The sequence below is a fragment of the Macrotis lagotis genome, chromosome 6, assembly GCF_037893015.1.
Source record: "Macrotis lagotis isolate mMagLag1 chromosome 6, bilby.v1.9.chrom.fasta, whole genome shotgun sequence".
Classification (NCBI taxonomy): Eukaryota; Metazoa; Chordata; class Mammalia; order Peramelemorphia; family Peramelidae; genus Macrotis; species Macrotis lagotis.
The window spans coordinates 190,860,500-190,873,277 of NC_133663.1; positions in this window are offsets into that span (position 1 = coordinate 190,860,500).

Here is a 12,778-nt window from a genome sequence, read left to right on the forward strand (position 1 = left end):
ACTTTGCACAGTCTTTGATTCACCAATACCACTACTAGATCTATTTACCAAAGAGATCATAAAAAAATAGGAAAGTCCCATATGTACAAAAAATATTTATAGTAGTTCTTTTTGTAGTGGCAAAGAATTAGAACTTGAGGGAATGTCCATCAATTGGGAAATGGTATAAGAATGTTATGTAATATTATTATTCTGTAAGAATTTATGAGAGGCTATACTTTAGGGAAGCATGGGAAGACTTGCATGAACTGATTCTGAATGAAATGAGCAGAACCAAGAGAACATTATCTATATATATTAACAACAACACTGTGAGCTGATCAACTATGATTAATACAGTTCTTCTCAGCAATTCAGTGATCAAGGACAATTCTGAGAAACCTGATGTGGAAAACACCATCTTCATCCAGAAAAAAACAACTATGAAGTTTGAATGCAGAATAAAGCATATTATGTTCACTTTTTAAAACTTCCCTTATGCTTTTTCTTTCTTTCTCATTTTCCCTCCCTTAGTTCTAATTCCTTTTTCACAACATGACTAATGGAAATATTTTTTTAAAAATGTATATGTACAACATTTATCTGATTGACACAGAGCTTGGTCAGACATATAGACATGTTAAGGTCATCCACTTTATCTTGGACCAGCATCAATCATCCTGACTTTTGTCTTACCAGTGGACTTTCATGACTATGGAAGATGGTGAGGCTGATGACTTTGTGTCTCATTGAAATCCAATCCATTCTTGATGCCATTGGTCTTCTGTGAAACAAAGGACAAACAATACAAAATGTCTCCCATAACTGAAAGTAGATTCTATAAGAGTAGGGACTGGTTTTTATTTTCTTTTATCCCTAGTATTTAACATAGCCAGCACTTTAACAATAGTAAGCATCTAAGAAGTGTTTGTTGATTGCTTATCAAGCACAGTGGTGGAGATACAGAGTCTAAAGGGAAACAGATTCTGTCCTCAGGGATCTTATTTTCTATCAAGGGAAAATAATACAAGTATATGATCTTCATTATGTATTCATTATTTTCCAGAAATCTTATTGTAGTTACAAACTTTGATATCTTAAACTGCATCAAAATTACACTGATTTTTGGAACACTATATATGGAACACTATTAGCTGTCTGTTCATCCATCTATCTGCCCAACTATCCATCCATCATTAAGTAATATATCTATCTATCTACTATCTATCTTTCTACCTACTATTTAGCAAGCTTGTTATGTTCAGTGCATGACCCTCTGAGACATTATAATTCAACTTTTGAAGAATAAAAGTTGTTAGGAACTCTGCCTGGTAGATCTTAATTAGTCGCTGGTTCCAGAAATCTTTGACATCCTTGTTGAAAAGAAAATATACTTGATTTATCATTTTATCCTATTCAAATCTGGCTGAGTATTTTTTTAAAAAAATCAATAGATAATCAGTATTTTGCACATAAAAGGCACTAAATAAATATTTTTGAGCCACTAATAAGCAACCACATCAACCTGATGGGAATGTTAAATAAGCACTCTTTATTAATAACATGAATTAGGTTTTTTTTTGAGTCAGATTAAAATCTAAAGCTAAGTAAGTGAACTGGAATAGAAAGTGAGAATGAGAACAAATGATTTAGACATTACCCAAAGTGACAGTACCTCCCAGGCATATATGACTTTACCACAGAGAGTTAGTGTTTACAGTACAACTGGTCATTCTCATCACTCATTTTCTTTCCTTTCCTTCTAAATGATGTAAGAAGGTTTGACTTAATACATCATGTGACTACCAGGTGAGTGCTTAGTTATAACACTGCCTGGGCAATCTGTAACAACCAGGTTTTGTTGATAGTATCAGTCTTTAATTACCTCACATTAACTCATATGGGCCTAAACTGGATCTAGCAAGACTTCATTCTATAGACATGGCAGCATCTTCTGCAGTCACTAAATATGGTCTTGTAGTTTCCTTTTCTCCTCTTCTGAATTAAGACCCTGGACTGGGAAGAAGACCAGAGTGGAAAGCCTGAAATCTCATGCCTATTTGTTTTCTTCTACTTTCCTTTCTGTTAATTATGAACTTAATAGCAACTGAATAAAATGAATATTTATATATACAGTTGTGTAGTTGAAGGAGTATATTGTACATCAACCTAAATCTTTGTAATGTAGAATTTGTTTTTCTTTTTACGTATAACAAATTTTTCTTATAACTTTCAAAGCTATCTTACATGTCTGTGATTCCTCCTGGAATTTCTTTTGTTCCATTCTCATTTTATTTGCTCCTAAGCTGTCATTAATGATTATAGGAAAATTGGGTTTTTTTCCCCCTAGAGTTACAAGGTTTCTTCTTTCTGACACAAAAAGAACATCTGGTCTGCATGGCATCATCATTATCATCAGAAAAAATTTGGTGGAGGAATTTCCCGATTGACAAAACTCACTCTCCCAATCCAGGTCAGGACTTTTTCTACAATGTATAGTTTTTTTGTATTTCCTGAAGACCTAAGGTTGAATGATATGATCACAGTGAGTTTATGAAAGAGATGGGTCTCAAACCTAGATCTTCTTGGTTTCTAGATCATCCACTGAAGCATGCTTCCTTTCAAAATAATAATGTTGGCAATAATAATAATAATAATAATAATAATAATAATAATAATGATAATAATAGAGACCCGGGGAAAATGCTGAATTTGGAACTAGGATTTATATCCTGGTTCTATTTCTCTGGAGATGTAGGTTTCCTTTGCCTTTCTTGAATTCAGGTTCTGCATCTGTAGAATGTCACTTAACTCTCACATTTACAAAATGTCTTAGACATACTCATTTACTTAAATAGTTCAGTGTAATAGGCAGAAAACATAGACCTAGGTTACACCAGTCACTTAATAAAATTCAAAGTAGCAGACTTAAGATTCAAAACCTAGGCCAGTGAGGTGTAATAAAGTTCTGAATTTGAAATCAGATGGCTTGAATTAACATCCCCTCCTCTTCCATTTACTAAATGTATGACCCTGGGCAAGTCATTTCAGCTCACTGTGCTGACATATTCCTCCATGATCCTATTATAATAGGATTAAGAATGCAGAGAGGGGCAGAAATATTCTTCATTATCGAGACAATATCACAGTTCTTAGTATGGTAAAGATTCTGAGACATCCTATCTACCCTTCTGTATCCTCATAAGACTATAATCAAATTTTCCAAGAAAGATAACCATTTGGCTTTAAAAAATTAACCTTGAGAGAAATGATGCTTGCATTTTACATCAAAAATGTAATTCATATATAGGGAGCTTTCTTTACATGGGGGAAAAATTCTCTCCTTCCAATGGTTTTGAAATGTAAAAGAAACATGAAGAACAAATTTTTCCTACTATGAAATTCTGTAAACCAGCACAGTAAAGTGATGCCAGTGATTCCACAAATTGTGGTCTATTCTTCTTCTCCCCACATCACCCCAGGAGGGAATAATTACCATGTTTTATTGTTTATTTTTATTTTGCTTTGAAGATTAACTGTTTAAATAAAATTGCAAGTCCTCAGTGAAAGTTTATGAATATATATTTTAAACAACACACATTTTGTCTATTCAAATGGACAAGAAAGGAATTTTACTGTATGATTAAAACATAACTGTCAAGAGTTACATGGCACCTCTTCTCTCAGAAACCCATAATCTGCTTTGCCTTGAAGTCACAAACCACTAATTGAACATGTTGATGAATACTTCTGGCCTCTTTCCTACCCTATTGGTAGTTATCACTAGGAAAGAGGGAGGCATAATTTTCATTGTTCGTATTGACTGTTCTTTGTGTTTCAGGGGTTGCAGCAGACATGTCATTTTATGATTATGTGAAGAACCAAGAGCCCTCATAGAACTTCCTCTCCATTCTTCCAAAGTCATGTCCCTAAGTGTTTGTAGTGAGAAAGGGGAAATTTTGTAGATTGGAGCATACAATTTTCTTTATCTTTTTCTTGTGCTTTTTCTTTTGTTATTTTTCTTCTATCATAACATTATATACATGAAAATATGATTTACATGATTGCAAATGTAATCTATATCAGACTGCTTAGTGTCTTGAAAAAGGGGAGTGAGAGAAAAATTTAGATCTCAAAATCTTATAAAAATTGATTGTTGAAAATTGCCTTTATATGTGACAGGAAAAAAATGGAGAGAGAGAGAGAGAGAGAGAGAGAGAGAGAGAGAGAGAGAGAGAGAGAGAGAGAGAGAGAGAGAGAGAGAGATTTGAATGGGTAAAGTGAAGGTGAAATATTATATATTATATATTTGGAGTTCTCAGATAAAAAGTCAAGAAAGTCAAAGAGCAAGAAGCAGACCCACCAAGTGATTATCAACTTCAGTGTTTGCAGAACTAAATCAATGCAGATACAGAGTAAGGTTGGCCAGGCATGAGAAATAGTAGAGCCTGAAATGATGGGGAAAAAGAGATTCTGAAGTAGGAGATAGAACAAATGACTGGTAATGAAGAAGAGGAATAAAAGATTGATGATGAGATTTAATGGTGATGGTATGATGCATCAGCAAGGGCAAGAGGGAAAAAAATGAAGAGCTGGAAATTATGGAAGTAGAAGATGGCTATTCTGGTAAAGAATCTGATTCAGAGACCAAGCATAAAATTCCCCAATTGATGGACATTTGCTTGATTTCCAATTCTTTGCCACCACAAACAGGGCTGCTATGAATATTTTTGTATAAGTAATGTTTTTAACCTTTTTCATGATTTCTTCATGGTATAGACTCAGTACTCAGTAGTGGTATTGCTGGATCAAAGGGTATGCACATTTTTGTTGCGCTTTGGATGAAATTCCAAATTTCTCTCCAGAAAGTTTGGATGAATTCACAGCTCCATGAACAATGCATTTGTGTCCTAGATTTCCCACATCCCTTCCAACATTGATCATTGTCCTTTCTGGTCATATTGGCTAGTCTGAGAGGTGTGAGGTGGTATTTCAGAGATGCTTTAATTTGTACTTCTCTAATAAGTAATGATTTAGAGCAATTTTTCATATGATTATGGATTGCTTTAATTTCCTCATCTGTAAACTGCCTTTGCATATCATTTGACCATTTGTCAATGGGGGAATGGCTTTTTTTAAAAATTTGACTCAGTTTTCTGTATATTTTAGAAATTATTCCTTTGTCAGAAATTCTAGTTATAAAAATTGTTTCCCAATTTACTACATTTCTTTTGATCTTGGTTACAGTGGCTTTATTTATTTATTTATTATATGTGCAAAATTTAATGTAATCAGAATTATCTAGTTTATTTATAAATGATTTCTCCATCGCTTCTTTGGGTCACAAACTGCTTCCCCTCCATAGATCTAGCAGGTAAACTATTCCTTGATCTTCAAGTTTGCTTATAATGATATTTTTTATGTCTATATCCTGTATCCATTTTGATCTTATCTTTGTATAGGGGGTGAGGTGTTGGTTTAACCAAAGTTTTTCCCATACTAACTTCCAATTTTCCCAACAGTTTTTATTGTAGAGAGAGTTTTTATCCCAATAGCTGGACTCTTTGGGTTTATCAAACAACAGTTTACTATAATCATTTCCTGCTATTGCACCTAATCTATTCCACTGATCTTCCACTCTATTTCTTAGCCAATACCAGACAGTTTTGATGACTGATGCTTTATAATATATAATTTTAGATCTGGTAAGGCTAAGCCACCTTCTTTTGCACTTTTTTTATTGAATCCCTGGAAGTTCTTGACTTTTTTTATTTCTCCATGTGAATTTACTTACAACTTATTCTAATTTGTTGAAGTAATTTTTTTGGAATTTTGATTGGTAGGGTACTAAACAGGCAATTTTGTTTTGGGAGAATTGTCATTTTTATTATATTAACTCGGCCTATCCATTAGCATTTGATGTTTGCCCAGTTATTTAAATCTGATTTTATTCACATGAGAAGTGTTTTGTAATTGTTTTCAAAAAAGTTTTTGAGTCTGCCTTGGCAGATAGACTCTCAGGTATTTTATATTGTCTGATGTTACTTTGAATGGGATTTCTCTTTCTAGCTCTTTCTGCTGTGCTAGTCATATATAGAAAAGTTGAGGATTTATGAGGCTTTATTTTATATCCTATGACTGTGCTAAAGTTGGTAATTATTTCTAATAGATTTTTAGATGATTTTTTTTGTATTCTTTAGGTATACCATCATGTCATCTGAAAAGAGTGAGTTTTGTCTCATGCTTCCCAATTCTAATTGCTTCGATTTCTTTTTCCTTCTCTTATTACCAAGGCTAAAATTTCTAATATGATATTGAATAGTAGTGGTGATGATAGGCATCCTTGCTTCAGCCCTGATCTTATTGGGAATGCCTCTACCCTATCCCTGTTGCATATAATGCTGTTGATGGTTTCAGATAGATACAGCTTATTATTCTAAGGAACAAACCATTTATTCCTATATTCTCTAGTGCTTTTAGTAGGAATAGGAGCTATGTTTTGTCAAAAGCTTTTTCAGCATCTATTGATATAATCATATGATTTCTGATAAGTTTGCTATTGATATAATTAATTATATTAACAGTTTTCTCAAGATTGAATGATCCCTGCATCCCTGGAATAAATCCTACCAGGTCATAGTGTATTATCCTAGTGATAACTTGTTGTAATCGCTTTGCTAAGATTTTAGTTAAGATTTTTGCATCTATATTCATCAGGGAGATAGGTCTATAATCTTTCTCTGTTTTAACTCTTCCTTGTTTAGGTAACAGCACCCTATTGGTGTCATAGAAAGAGTTGGGCAGAGTTCTGTCTTCACCTATTTTTCCAAAGAGTTTATATAGAATTGGAAACATTTGTTCCTTAAATGTTTAATAGAATTCACTTGTGAAAATACTACCAGCAGCCAAGAAGAAGCAATTTAAATGCCAGGGAACCACAGTCAGAATTATGCAAGACATATTAACTTCAATATTAAAGGACTGGAGGATCTGAAATATGATCTTTTGGAGGGCAAAGAAACTAGAATTACAGTCAAGACTCAACTATCCTGAAAAAATCAGCATATTCTTTCAAGGGAAAATTTGATTTTCATGGAAATAGAAGACTTTCAAACTTTCCTGATATAAGGAACTGAACAGAAATGTTGATCTTCAAACCCAAGACTCAAGAGATGTGTTAAAAGCTAAAGGGAAAGAAAAAGTGTCAGTCAATAAGAATAAGGAAGAGAAGTTAATCAATAAGAGTAAATGGCAAGACAATACTTGTAATTCTTGAGAATTGTACTTCTCTTAGGATAGTTACAAAAACATAATTAGACAAAGGGTAAAAATTAATTATAATTTGATGACACTTATGACTTTTGATAAATGTATTTCCAATGAAACCATTCAGGGGAGTGCACTCAGAGGCTGTGGGAAAGAAATGCATATGAAGTAGTGATGCTTAACAATCAATCAATCAATCAATCAACCCTTGAAAATTGTACTTCCATGAGAACAGATAAATGGAATATACCTTGATAGAGGTTGTGGGTATAAGACAGGAATAAAACAATTAAGACATGAAAAGAAAGAATACACTGGAAGAAGGTGAGGCAATAAAGGATAATAGTACCATATGATGAGGCATAAAGGACCTATTATGCTAGAAGGAGAAAAGGGAGGGTGTGAACACTGAGTAAATGTAATTCTTAATAGATTTGACCCAAAGAGAGAATTGTTTACATTTCCAATTCACTTTAAAAATTTATCCTTCCCTAAAGAGAAGTAGGGAGAGAGAAGGGGGAAAAGGGGCGGGGGAAGACATCATAAAAGGAAGAGGGAAAGTAAAATAAAGTTAAAATTAAAGTAAAAGTTTAAAAAAAGTAGGAGAGAGAGAGAAAGAAAGGGAAGAGCGCTGACAGAAGGGAGGGCTGATTCAGAGGCAGAAGCCGAAAGCAAAACATTGATAGGAGGAATAAGGGGAAAGGAAAGAGAAAAGTACAAACAGAGGGAAGTTAGGATGGAGAGAAATATGGAGTTATTAATCATAACTGTGAATGTAAATGTGATGAATTCTCCCATGAAATAGAAGAGAATAGCAGAGTGGATTAAACTCCTGCAATATGCTGTTTACAAGAAACACATTTGAAGCAGAAAGCTATACACAGGGTAAAGGGAAAAGGGTGGAGCAGAATATATCATGCTTTAACTGAAATAAAAAAAAGGGATAGGAATCCTGATCACAGACAAAGTAAAAGCAAAAACAGATATCATTAAAAGGGGGTAAGAAAGGGAACCACATCTTCTTAAAATGTACCATATACAATGAAGTAATATCAGTACTAAACATATATGCACCAAGTGGTAGAGCATCCATATTATTAGGAGAAACTAGATGAGTTACAGACAATAAAATTATCTTATTGGGAGATCTCAACCTCCCTCTCCATTCGCAAAATAAACAACAAGGAAGTTAAGAAATTGAATAGGGTTTTAGAAAATGTAGATATGATAGGTTTCTGGAAAAAACTAAATGTAAATAGAAAGGAATACCTTCTTTTCTGTGGTACATGGTACCTTCATGAAAACTTACCATATTTTAGGGCATAAAACCCTCACAATCAAATGCAGAAAAGCAGAAATTACTAAATACATTTTTTTTATCATGATGCAGTCAAAATTGTAAGTAAAAAAGGACCTTGGAAAGTTAAGTTAAAAATTAATTGGAAACTAAATAGCCTAATATTAAAGAATAATGGATCAAACAACAAAAATCACAAAAGTAATAAAAAATTCCATTAAAGAAAATGATAATGTAAAACATACCAAAACTTCTGGGATGCAGCTGAAACAGTTAATAGGGAAAATTTTATATACCTAAATGTTTACATGAATAAATTACAGAAAGAGATCAATGAATTAGACTTGCAACTAAAAAAAAGTTGGAGAAAAATAAATTAAAAATTCCCAATTAAATGACAAATTAGAAATTCTGAAAATCAAAGGAGAAATTAATAAAATTGAAAACAAGAAAACTATTGAACTAATAAATAAAATTGAGTTGGCTTTAAGAAAAAAAGAACCCCCTAAAAAAGAAAAAAATCAATAAAATAGATAAACCTTGGGCTAATTTGATTTTTTAAATGAAAGAAAACCAAATTACCAGCATCAAAAATGAAAAAGTGAAATCACCACCCATGAGGAAAAAATTAAAATAATAAAACAGAACTATTTTGTTAATTATATACCAACAAATCTGACAACATAAGTAAAATGGAAGAATATTTATTAAAATATAAAAGATTAATATAAATATAATATATTGTATAATATATAAGATGTAATAATATATATAATATATGATTATATATAAATATATAATAATATAACATATGATTATATATAAATATACAACCATATAAAATATAATATAATTAATATGATATATCATATAAAACTATTAATAAAAATAAAAATAGATGAATATTTATAAAACTATAAGCTCAGAATAATAGAAGAAATAAAATGCTTAACTTCATTTCCAACAAAGAATTTGAAGAAGCTGGAATAGTCTCTTATAAGTGAGTTTGGCAAGCTTAACTGGATGCCCGACAAAGGTAGAAGGTGAGAGTGACATAGAAAAGGAATGCTATAAAAAAAGATGGCTAATATTAACAAAGTCCTATTTCATCTTCTTCATATTTTTGGTGGAAGGTGATATTGTAGAGGTGAGGTGGTGGCCCATCAAAAGTATTTTTGAATTTAGGTTTTGAGGATCTGGGTTTGAATCTACTACTCACCAATGTAAGTTGGATATATTACTTTTCTTTTCTGGGTTTTGTGTCTTTAACTGTAAACTATGGAGTTGAGACTAACTCTATCAGGCCCTTTCCAATTCTTAATCTTAAATCATATTGTCTCATCTCCAATACTATGCTTCTTTAATCACAATTGATTATATTGATTACTTCCCACAAATGTTACAAACAAAAACCTCTGAGATATGGAGATGTTGGAATCATCAACATGACATAAGATTTGGTAAATGAATGACATTGTGAAAGAAGTTGATGGACAGAAAGAAGAGTTAAAAGACAAGTTAATAGGTATAGAAGAGCAAAGAGCAAGAAATTAAGATTGTAGTTGGATAAAAATCTCAAAGTTCCAGATCTTGGAGGAGTTAGAATTAAAGAACATAATGATCGCTAATGTGCGACAAGGAAGTGCATGACTACCCACAATAAGCTGGTAAAATGAATGTCAAATATTAGGAACTGGCATAAATTAATGGGTTCTTCTTTAGTTTTATTTTCTTTGTTACCACAAACATAAATGAGATGAAAATTTTGTGTTATGGGTTCTTCTTAGATTTCTTTGATCTTTTTGAAGTATAGATTTGAAATGATATTCCTGGATCAAAGAATATGCACAATTTATAACTTTTAGGCATAGTTCAAAATTATTCTCTGAAGTGCTTTTCTACACCAATTCATAGTTATATCAATAATATAATCTTATGCCCATTTTCCTGTTCCCCTGCACCCCTGCAACATTTTGTCCTTTTCCTTTATTCTCAACTTTGCCTATCCAATGAAGTGAAAAGGTATCTCAGAGTTGCTTTAATTTTCATTTCTCTGATTATTCATGACTTGAATATTTTTATATGGTTATAAAAGGTCTTGTTTTCTTTGAGAATTGTTTCTGCATATCTTCTGATTTAAAAAGAATTTCTTACAAAAAATAAAAAAGACATATAGAAAATTTTTTGTGGGAAAAATGGAGCAAAGGTTCAGGAAGACACTCTGGAATGGATACAGAGAAGAAAATAGCTTGATCTTGGCCTGGGAAAGACTAGAGCTGATCTGAATAGCCTGAAGATTTAAGAGAAAATAGTGTAGAACTAATATTGTCATCCTAAGATGGTGACAAAGAATAGATATCTAAGCAACATAATGCAACATATATTGGAACATATTTCAAAGGCCATATAATATAACTTGCACATTTTACTGATGAAGAAATGAGTCCTGGAGAAAATAGTTGGTTTATGTCATTTTTCATTAGAGGTGGGATTTGAATATACCCTGATCCCAGAGCCACAGTTTTTTTATTTTATCATTCTGCCCTGTTCAGAGGATCTGGATTTGAATGCTTATCCTTCTATTTAGTGATGCCCATCTATCAGCCAATTCTCACTTGTTGTTCCAAGAAGCATTAGCACGTGCAGTGGCCTCACCCCAGTAAAGTATCTTGACAGATGGATTAAACCGATTTGAAAGTAACCCACAGACCTCAAACCAGGGTGAATTAGGGGGATGTCTACCACGAGCATGTGAAACCTTTCCTCAACAAAATGGATGGATGAAAACAATTTATTATAATAGGCTATCAAGGTAGCTGAAACAGTTGTTGCAGAGCAGTATCAAAGATGATGTATCCTGGGCTATCATTGTCATCTTGACTTTTGTCTTGACACAGAACTTATATGATCAAGTTTATTTTGCTTTTAAGGGATATGGTGAAAAATGTAAATTAGTGTAAGTCATCACAAAAACAAGAGGTTTTATGTATGGTTTTTTTTTGTGTGTGTGTGTATGTGTGTGTTTAATGATGCAGTGTATTCTTCAATTGACAAATAGTCAAAGGATATATGGAGGCAATTTACAGATGAGAAAATCAAAGTGATCCATAGTCATATAAAAATTGCTCTAAATCATAACTTATTAGAGAAATGCAAATTAAATCATCTCTGAGGTACCACCTCATACCTCTCAGATTGACCAATATTACCAGAAAGGACAATGATCAATGTTGGAAAAGATGTGGGAAATCTGGGAAACTAATGCATTGTTAGTGGAGTTATGAACTCATCCAACCTTTCTGGAGAGCAATTTGGAATTATGACCAAAGGACAAAAAAAAGTGCATATCCTTTGATCCAGCAACATCACTATTGGGTCTATATCCTGAAGAGATCATGAAAAAGGGTTAAAACACCACTTATAAAAAATATTCATAGCAGCTCTGTGGTGGCAATGAATTGGAAATTGAGTGAATGTACATCAGTTGGAGAATGGTTTAACAAACTGTGGTATATGTATGTGATAGAACACTATTGTTCTATTAGAAACCAGGGGGGATGGGAATTCAGGGAAGCCTGGAGGGATTTGCATGAACTGATGGTGAGCGAGATGAGCAGAACCAGAAGAATATTGTACAACATAACAGCAACATGAGATTGATGATCAATCTTTTTTTTAGGTTTTTTTTTTTGTGAGGCAAATGGGGTTAAGGGGCTTGCCCAAGGTCACACAGCTAGGTAATTATTAAGTGTCTGAGACCAGATTTGAATCCAGGTACTCCTGACTCCAGGGCTGGTGCTTTATCCACTGCACCACTTAGCTGCCCCAGTAGTTTATTTTTCTTGAATCTATGATAGCAGGACAACTTTTTCCTCAACTGTCCCTCTCTGTTCCTGTTTATTCATAGTATATAAAATGATGTTTCAATAACTAGACATTTCTAATAAACTAAAACTGCTTTATCCATACATAGGCTGGGATTATATTATAAAGTTAATCAGAGAACTTGAACTATGCCTAAATGTTGGAATTTACCTAACTGGGAACTCAGAGTGATTATTACTGAACTCATAAATTTTCACTTAAAAATGTCCTTAGGAGAGGTGGCTAGGTTGCTCAGTGAATAGAGCACCAGCCCTGGAGTCAGAAGTACCTGAGTTCAAATCCGGCCTCAGACACTTAATAATTACCTAGCTGTGTGACCTTGGGCAAGCCCCTTAACCTCATTGCCTTGCA